This window comes from Nicotiana tomentosiformis, chromosome 12 (genome assembly GCF_000390325.3).
Source record: "Nicotiana tomentosiformis chromosome 12, ASM39032v3, whole genome shotgun sequence".
NCBI lineage: Eukaryota > Viridiplantae > Streptophyta > Magnoliopsida > Solanales > Solanaceae > Nicotiana > Nicotiana tomentosiformis.
In genome coordinates, this window is record NC_090823.1 from 33,873,458 (window position 1) to 33,883,339 (window position 9,882).

Consider the following 9,882-nt stretch of genomic DNA (forward strand, 5'->3'; position numbering starts at 1 on the left):
CGTTCGCGAAGGGTTAAATTTGTGAGCACACATTTTTTGCTTCGCGAACGCGAGGGACCTATCACGTTCGCGAATAAGAGAGGTCTGGACAAAGAGTTTAAGTTCTGAAAATGGGGCTTCGTCCCATTTTCAATTTTTGACGGATTTGAGCTCGGAAAAAGGCAATTTTCGGGAGCTTTTCAAGGAAGACAATGGGGTAAGTATTCTTAACTTAATATTGGTTAAATTACCCGAATTCATTGTCATTTTTATCATTTAATTGGTGAATTAAGTTGGAAAAGTTTGAAAATCCTCTTAGTTTAAATTGAAGATTTGAGGGTCGAGGTGGGGTCGGATTTTGGTAAAATTGATATAGTTAGAATCGTGGTTGAATGGGCTTTCGACTTTTATAACTTTTGTCGAGTTCCGAGACGTGGGCCCCACAGGTGATCTTTGAGCTAAAATTCGAATTTTATGAAAAATTGGCATTTTCTTATGGAGTTAATTCCAATAAATTTTATTGACTGAAACGAATTATTTGTGACTAGATTCGAGGCATTCAGAGGCCGATTTGTGAGGCAAAGGCATAGCAACGTAAAGAATTTTACGCTCTGAGGTAAGTAACGATTTTAAATCTGGTTCTGAGGGTATGAAACCCCGGATTGTTGTATCATGTGATTATTTTGGAGGTGACACACATGCTAGGTGACGGGCTTGTGGGCCGAGGGGATTGTGACTTGGTACGTCCTGGGAAACTGTAAAGTTGAATAATTTGTTGTTAGCTATATTCTCTCTATGTGTTGGTAAAATTTGACTATAAATCATGTTTAGAAATCATGCTTATTCTATGTAATAGTACTATTGGGATCCACAGAGGTCGCGTATTTGTTGAATTGCCTGCTAAATGCTATATGTACTGAGTCTTAGTTTTTACTTGAACACTTTTTCTCTGTCTCTATTATTATTATTGATACATCATATCATTGTTGTTTGGGCTGATTTCATGATTATTAAGAGCCTGAGAGACTGGAGAAATTTATGACTGAGTGAGGCCGAAGGCTTGATTGTGAGATATTGATACTATAACATGTGAGCTGTCCGTGCAGCACGTGAGTGTGATGACCCAAAATGTCATCTTTAAATTTAATAAGTAATTATATGTTCTAAAATCTCAAAAAGTACCATTTATCATTCCTCGACTTGCGTGCGTAGTCCGTAAAATTTTCCGAAAAGTTTTCATATGAAAAATGGATTAAATTGTGAAATAGAGCTTTAAAACTCAACTGGGTTGACTTTGGTCAAATATTTTAGCAAACGGACCCGGATAAGTGTTTTGATAGTTTCAGTAGCTCCGTATCGTGATTTGGGACTTGGGCGTATGCCGAAAATTTAATTTGGAGGTCCCTAGCTCAAGTTATGACAATTTAACGAAGCTATCAATTTAAAGGCTAAAGATTTCCAAGTTTGACCAAGGGGTTGACTTTTTGATATCGGAGCCGGAATCCGATTCTGGAAATTTAAACAACTCTGTTATGTAATTTATGACTTATGTGCCAAATTTGAAGTCATTCCGAATTTATTTAATATGTTTTGGCATGAGTTTTGCAAATTAAAAGAATAAAACTCAAAGTTTGAGTCGAGGTGTGAATTATAATTTCAGCATTGTTTGACATGATATAAGACCCCGAGTAAGTCCATATTATATTATTGAACTTGTTGGTATATTCGTACGGGGTCCCGAGTACCCCGAGAGTGATACAGATTAAAATCGGATCAATAATTGGACTTAAGCAAAATCTGTATTTTTGCCTTCTGTTATAATCGCACCTGCGGATTATTGACCGCAGGTGCGAGCTCGCAGAAGCGAGACTTCCATCGAAGATGCGGGACTGGGCTGGCCTGGGGTCTTCACAGGTGCGGCCTTTTTGCACAGAAGCGGATGTCACAGGTGCGACAGGAGTGTCCGCAGATGCGAAACTTCACCTGGCAGCATGGCATCGCAAATGCAAGCTTTGTCTCGCAAATGCGGAACTTTTATCTGCAAATGCAAAATGACTGGGCAGAGCTCATAAATTCGGAAGTCGTCATTTTTACTCATTTTTGAGTTTCAAGTCTCGGATTTGGGCGATTTCAAAGGGGATTTTCACGACATTAAATTGGGTAAGTGTTCTTTTACCAAAAGTGATTATATTTCACAAATGCATGTCAATATTCATTATTTATTTCGGATTTAGATAGAAGAAATTGGACTTTTTATAAAAAATTTCATAAACGAAAATTTAAGATTTGAAGGTCCATTTGATATCGGAATTGGATAAATTCTGTATGGTTGAACTCATAGCAGAACGGGTGTTCGGATTTCGTGAGGTTTTTCGGGATTTGAGATGTGGGTCCCACTGTCAAATATTTTAATAAATTTTGGATTTTTATCCGAAAAATTTATAAATTCATATGGAATTAATTTCTATGATTAGTATTGAATATATCGAATTGTTTGTGAATAGATTTGAAGCTTTCAGAGACAAATTTAAAAGGAAAAGTTGTGGTTGAATAATTGATTGGAATTTGCAAAGCGAGGTAAGTATCGTGGTTAACCTTGACTTGAGGGAATAGAACCCTTAAATTATTTGTTATGTGAATTGCATGTGAACGACGTATATGCGAGGTGACAAGTGTCTATACGTCGTCAAATTAATTATTTGCCTTCTTACTTGAAAAATCATAAATTATTTTTAATCATAAATTAATTATTATAATAATTATTTCTCTCTTATTCTTTGTCACATATTAATTCTTGAATTCCCGCATTAATTATTACATGCTATTTGAATTATGTGTTTTAATTGTTATTTGACATTTAGCATATTAAATATTAAACTGCCTATTTTCTCCCCGTTTTCTATAATAATTTGCTATTTATCATTGTTTGTTTCATAATTAAAATATAATTATTGTATACTTGTTATCTTATAGTTTTATATTAATTGTTGCATTTATCGAAAAAAATTCTTCTATAAGAATTGGTAAATGAATATGTTGGAAGAGCGGGTTACACGCCGCAACAGAATTGATTGAAATGGATATATATTGGAGGATCGGGTTGCACGTCGCAACAGACTTATTAAAAAGTCAATATTGGAGGATCGGGATGTACGCCGCAACAAACTTATTAAAAAATTAATATTGGAGGATCGGGTTGCACGCTACCACAGACTTATTAAAAAGTTGATATTGGAGAATTGGATTGCACGTGAGCGGGTTGCTCGCTGCAAAAGAATTGATGGAAGTGATAATTGGTTATGACTGCTGTGTTGGCTTCAATTATTATAAATGAGTTACCTGATTTATTTCTATTATTGTTGCTATTACTAATATTACGTACAGGTAATGTAAGTGACCCGCCTTAGCCTAGTCACTACTTCGTCGAGGTTAGGCTCAACACTTACCAGTACATGGGGTCGGTTGTACTGATACTACACTCTGCACTTCTTGTACAGATTTTGGAGTTGGTCCCAACGGCGTACCATAGACTTGCTCAGATTTCAGCTACCAGAGGAGACTTGTGGTATAACTTTATGGCGTCCGCAGTTCTGGAGTCCCCGTCTATTTTACTTTAGCTGTGTGTTTATTTTCAGACAGCTTTATTTTATTCAGACCTTATTTGTATTTATTCTAGATGCTCGTGCACTTGTGACACCAATTCTGGGATGGTATTCAGACACCTTTGTTTTTATGAATTATTCACTATATTTCAAACTTGCTTCTACATTTGTTCTTGGATTATTAATAATTTAAAAATTGTTTAAAAATTAGTTAATATTATTCTAACATTGGCTTGCCTAGCAAGTGAAATGTTAGGCGCCATCATGGTCCGAAGGTGGAAATTTCGGGTCGTGACAATGAGTTGGCCGTGCAAATCCTTATATTATACTATAGCACGTGAGTTGGCCGTGCAACACATGAGCTGGCCATGCAGATTATAGCGCTTGTGCTGTAGGAGCCCCTACGGAGTATGTACACCCCCCAGTGAGCGCGAGTACCCATTGAGTGTGAGTGATGAGGGCTGGGAGCCCAATGAGTGATGAGGGATGGGAGCCCAGTGAGTGATTGTTGTCCTGAGAGGTTGTACTTGATTTCCATTTGTTGTTGCATCTAGTTGCTATCTGTCATTGTTGTGAAATATCTAAAAGATTGTATGTACGGATTACATGAACATGAACTGTATAAAAATTAATTTGACATTAAACTGCCAGATTTGAAAGCATGTTTATTCTTTGTTGGAACTACTAAATATGAACTGTACCTGTGTAGCTCGTCACTATCTTCAGTTCTTTATTTATTATTGTTACTTACTGAGTTGGTTGTAGTCATACTACACCCTGCACTTCGTGTGTAGATCCAGGTGTTCCTGAATATAACGGGTGTTGATTCTTCCGTATAGTTATTTTCAGGAGATTTTGAGGTAGCTGCCATGTTTCGCAGGCCTTGTCTCTCCTTCTCTATCTCCTTATTTATTGTATTTGGTCTTAGACTATTATAGACCGCATTTTTCCATACTTGTATTCATAATAGATGATCATGTACTCAATGACACTAGGTTTTGGGGAGTGTTCGTGTCAGTATTTATGGGGTTTTGTATTGTACTAAATTATTGTATTTTTAAACTTAAGAGAAATTGTGGTATATCGAGATTATCGGCTTTTCTAGTATTGAGATAGGCGCCATCATGACAGGTTGGGATTTTGGGTCGTGATAAGTTGGTATCAGAGCCTAGGTTACATAGGTCTCACGACTCATAAGCAGGTTTAGTAGAGTCTTGCGGATCGGTACAGAGACGTCTGTACTTATCTTCGAGAGGCTGCGGAATCCTTAGAAAAATTTTACTTTCTTGTATTCTATCGTGCGAATTTGTTGATTATGGAAACTAAATTTCTGCTATTCTATTCTCTCACAGATGGTGAGGACACGTACTACCGGATCGGATGGTCAACCACTAGTGCCACCAGTTAGGGTCGCGAGAGGTTGGGGTCGTGGTAGAGGCCGGGGTCGAGGTAGAGGTCGAGGTGTAGCTCATACCACATTTGGACCAGCACCTATAGTACCACCAGTTGCTCCAGCTCAGGAGCAGATTCCGGATGTAGCTGAACCGACAAGATCAGCTCAGGCACCAGCTGTGCCCATTGAGATTCTAGGCCTTCAGGAGACTTTGGCCCAGATATTGGCATCTTGCACTGGTCTTGCTCAGGTGGTTTCGGCTCAGGCCGCACTTGCCACTTCTCAGGTCGGGGGAGGTACTCATACCCCCGTTGCCCGTACTCAAGACTAGGTGGTACAAGGACTTTAGATACTAGGGGCACTACCAGCCTAGCCAGTTGTAGCTGCTCAGGCCCTGGTAGTTCTTGTTATGGCAAATGATAAGCAGAGGAGACTTGAGAGATTTGAGAGGATTCGACCTCCACCATTTAGTGGTACTGAGTCACAGGATACTCAGGATTTTCTGGATAGGTGCCAACGGATGCTTCAGATAGCAGGTATTCTAGAGAACATTGGGGTCTCATTCACTACTTTCTAGTTTTCTGGGGCTGCACTCAGATGGTGGGAGACTTACGAGAGGCGTAGGCCTATTGGCGCAGCACCCCTTACTTGGCAGCAGTTCTCCGTGGTCATTTTGGAGAAGTTCATACCTCAGTCAAGCAGAGAGGAGCTGCGCAGGTAGTTTGAGCAGCTTCGCTAGGGTGATATGTCAGTGACGCAGTACGAGATGAGATTTTCTGAGTTGTCTTGTCACGCAGTCTGGTTGGTTCCCACTGATAGGGAGAGGATTAGAAGCTTCATTGATGGCCTCACATATCATCTATGGTTACTTATGACTAGGGAGAGAGTATCTGGTGCTACTTTTGATAAGGTAGTGGACATTGCTCGGCAGATAGAGATGGTTCGTAGCCAGGAACGTGGAGAAAGGGAGGCTAAGAGGCCTCGTGGTCTGGGTGATTACAACGGTGTTCCTTCAGGGGGTCAGTTTCACCGTGGTAGGGGTTGTTCTTACAGACACACTCAGACGGGTCTTCCAGCTCATCGTGGTGCATCAGCTAGCCACGGTTCTTACAGTGCTCACTCAGGCCAGTCTTTATTCAGTGCACTACCAGTGCAGAGTTCTCATCATGCCTCATCCGCACAGACTTCTGTAGGTTATTTCTCGGGTAATCAGGAGTAACAGTTCTGTCAGAGGAGGGGTTGTTTCGAGTGCGGAGAATTTGGTCATTTTAAGATAGAGTGTCCTAGGCTGTTGAGTGGGGCTTCATAACAGAGTTCTCGACCGACAGCACCAGCAGTTACACCACTCGCCCTGCCATCTTGGGGTGGGGGTCAGGCAGCTAGGGATCGCACAAGAGGGGAGGCCGATCAGGAGGCAGACATGCTCGATTCTATGCTTTTCCTGCCAGGCCAGATGTTGTTGCTTGTGGATTATGTGTATCGGTCGTGTGTGGTAACTATTGGGGAACTGGAGACTAAAGTTGATCTCTTATTACTCAGTATGGTTAATTTCGATGTAATCCTGGGTATGGATTGGTTGTCTCCATGTCATGCTATTCTAGACTGTCATGCAAAAATCGTGATGTTGACGATGCCGGGGTTGCCAAAGGTTGAATGAAGGGGTTCTCTAGATCTTGTTACTAGGAGGGTAATTTCTTATTTGAAGGCCCAACGTATGGTTGGAAAGGGATGCTTGTCATATTTGGCTTTTGTGAGAGATGGTGAAGCAGATACTCCTATTATTAATTCAGTACCGGTCGTGCGAGACTCTTCAAATGTATTTCCTGCAGACCTGTCGGGTATGACACCCGACAGGGATATTGATTTTGGTATTGACTTGGTGCAGGGCACTAGCCCATTTCTATTCCTCTGTATCGTATGGCACCAGCTGAGTTAAAAGAATTGAAAGAGCAACTTCAGGAACTCCTTGAAAAGGGATTTATTAGGCCTAGTATGTCACCTTTGGGTGCACCGGTTCTGTTTGTGAAAATGAAAGATGGTACTATGCGGATGTGCATCGATTATAGGCAGTTGAACAAAGTTACAATCAAAAATAAATATCCCTTTCCGCGTATTGATGACTTATTTGACCAGCTTCAGGGAGTGAGGGTGTTCTCCAAAATTGATTAGAGGTCTGGGTATCACCAGTGGAAAATTCGGGATTCGAATATTCTCAAGACGGCATTCAGAACTCGTTATGGCCACTATGAATTTCTTGTGATGTCCTTTGGGCTAACCAATGCCCGAGCAACATTTATGCATTTGATGAATAGTGTATTCCAATCATATCCTGATTTATTTGTCGTGGTATTTATTGATGACATTCTGGTGTACTCACGTAACCAGGAGGAGCATGCACAACACTTGTGTATTGTATTACAGAGACTGAGAGTTGAGAGACTTTATGCTAAATTCTCTAAATGTGAGTTCTGGCTTACTTCGGTGGCATTTTTGGGACATATAATGTCTAGTGAAGGAATTAAGGTGGATTCGAAGAAAATAGAGGCAGTTCAGATTTGGCCAAGGCCATCTTCAGTTACTGAGATTCGAAGTTTTCTTGGCTTGGCCGGTTATTATCATCACTTTGTGGAGGGATTCTTGTCTATTGCATCGCCTATGACTAAATTGACCCAGAAAGGTGCTCCGTTCAGGTAGTCGGATGAATATGAAGAGATTTTTCAGAAGCTTAAGACAACTTTGACTACAACTCCAGTATTGGTGTTGCCTACAGGTTCAGAGTCTTATACTGTGTATTGTGACGCATTGCGTATTGGTCTCGGTGCAGTGCTGATGCAAGATGGTAGGGTGATTGCCTATGCATCCAGACAGTTAAAGGTACATAAGAAGAATTATCCAGTCCACGATCTTGAGTTAGCAGTTATTGTTCATGCCTTGAAAATTTGGCGGCATTACTTGTACGGTGTCCAGTATGAGGTATATACCGATCATCAGAGTCTACAACATTTGTTTAAACAGAAGGATCTTACCTTGTGGCAACGAAGGTGGTTGGAGTTGCTTAAGGATTATTATATCACAATTCTCTATCATCCCGGAAAGGCCAATGTAGTGGCTGATGCCTTGAGTCGTAAGGGAGAGAGTTTGGGCAGCTTAGCATACTTACCGGTAGCAAAGAGGCCTTTAGCATTGGATGTTCAGGCCTTGGCCAACCAGTTTGTTAGATTGGATGTTTCCAAGCCGAATCAAGTTTTGGCCTGTGTGGTTTCTCGGTCTTCTTTATATGATCGCATCAGAGAGCGCCAGTATGATGATCCACATCTGCTTTTCCTTAAGGACACGGTTCAACATGGTGATGCCAAGGAAGTCACTATTGGAGATGACGGTGTATTACAGATGCAGGACAGGCTATGTATGCCTAATGTAGATGGTTTGCATGAGCTGATTCTCTAGGAAGCTCAAAGTTCGTGGTACTCTATTCATCCAGGCGCTGCGAAGATATATCAGGATTTGAGACAACACTATTGGTGGAGGCGGATGAAGAAAGATATAGTTGGGTTTGTATCTCGGTGTTTAAATTGTCAACAAGTAAAGTATGAACATCATAGACCGGGCAGATTGTTACAGAGACTTGAAATTCCGGAGTGGAAGTGGGAGCGTATTACCATGGACTTCGTAGTTGGACTCCCATGGACTTTGAGAAAGTTTGATGCTGTTTGGGTGATGGTAGATCGATTGACCAAATATGCAGATTTTATTCCAGTCGATACTAATTATTCTTTGGAGCGGTTGGCTGGGATTTATATTTGCGAGACTATTCGCCTACACGGTGTGCCGGTGTCCTTTATTTCAGACCGGGGTATGCAATTTACCTCACAGTTTTGGAGGACAGTGCAGCTAGAATTGGGGACACAAGTTCAGTTGAGTACAACATTTTACCCTCAGACGGACGGATAGTCTGAGCGCACTATTCAGATATTGAAGGATATGCTACGCGCTTGTGTCATTCGGAGTTTGCTTACAATAATAGCTACCAGTTAAGCATTCAGATGGCTCCGTATGAAGCTTTGTATGGGAGACGGTGTCGATCTCCAGTGGGTTAGTTTGAGCCGGGTGAGGTTAGGCTATTGGGTACTGACTTGGTTCAGGATGCTTTAAAGAAGGTCAAAGTGATTCAGGAATGGCTTCGCACGGCACAGTCTAGATAGAAGAGTTATGCCGACAGGAAGGTTCGTGATGTTGTTCACATGGTGGGGGAGAAGGTTCTGCTCAAGATTTCACCCATGAAGGGCGTGTTGAGGTTCGGGAAGAAGGGCAAGTTGAGCCCTCAGTAAATTGGGCCTTTTGAGATACTTAAGAAAATTGGAGAGATGGCTTATGAACTTGCTTTGCCACCTAGTCTATCAGGTGTTCATCCAGTGTTCCATGTATCCATGCTCCGAAAGTATGTCGAGGATCCGTCTCATATTCTGGATTTCAGTACAGTACAACTGGACGGTAATTTGACTTATGACGTGGAACCGGTGGCTATTTTAGACCGGCAGGTTAGAAAGCTGAGGTCAAAGAGCATAGCATCAGTGAAGGTGCAGTGGAGAGGCCAGCTAGCCGGAGAAGCTACTTGGGATATTGAGCACGAGATGCAGAGCAAATATCCACACTTATTTGAGACTCCAAGTATTGTTCTAAACCCGTTCGAGGATGAATGTTTGCTTAAGAGGGAAAGAATGTAATGACCCGACCGGTAGTTTTGAGTATTATAACCCCGTTCCCCCATTTACTGCTCAATTTATGCTTTATAGTTATTTTATGACTTACCGAGTTGGTGGGTTCGGGTCCGGAAGGAATTTGGAGTGAAATGAGACACTTAGTCTCATAATTTTAAATTTAAGTTAGAAAAGTGGACCGAATATGGAC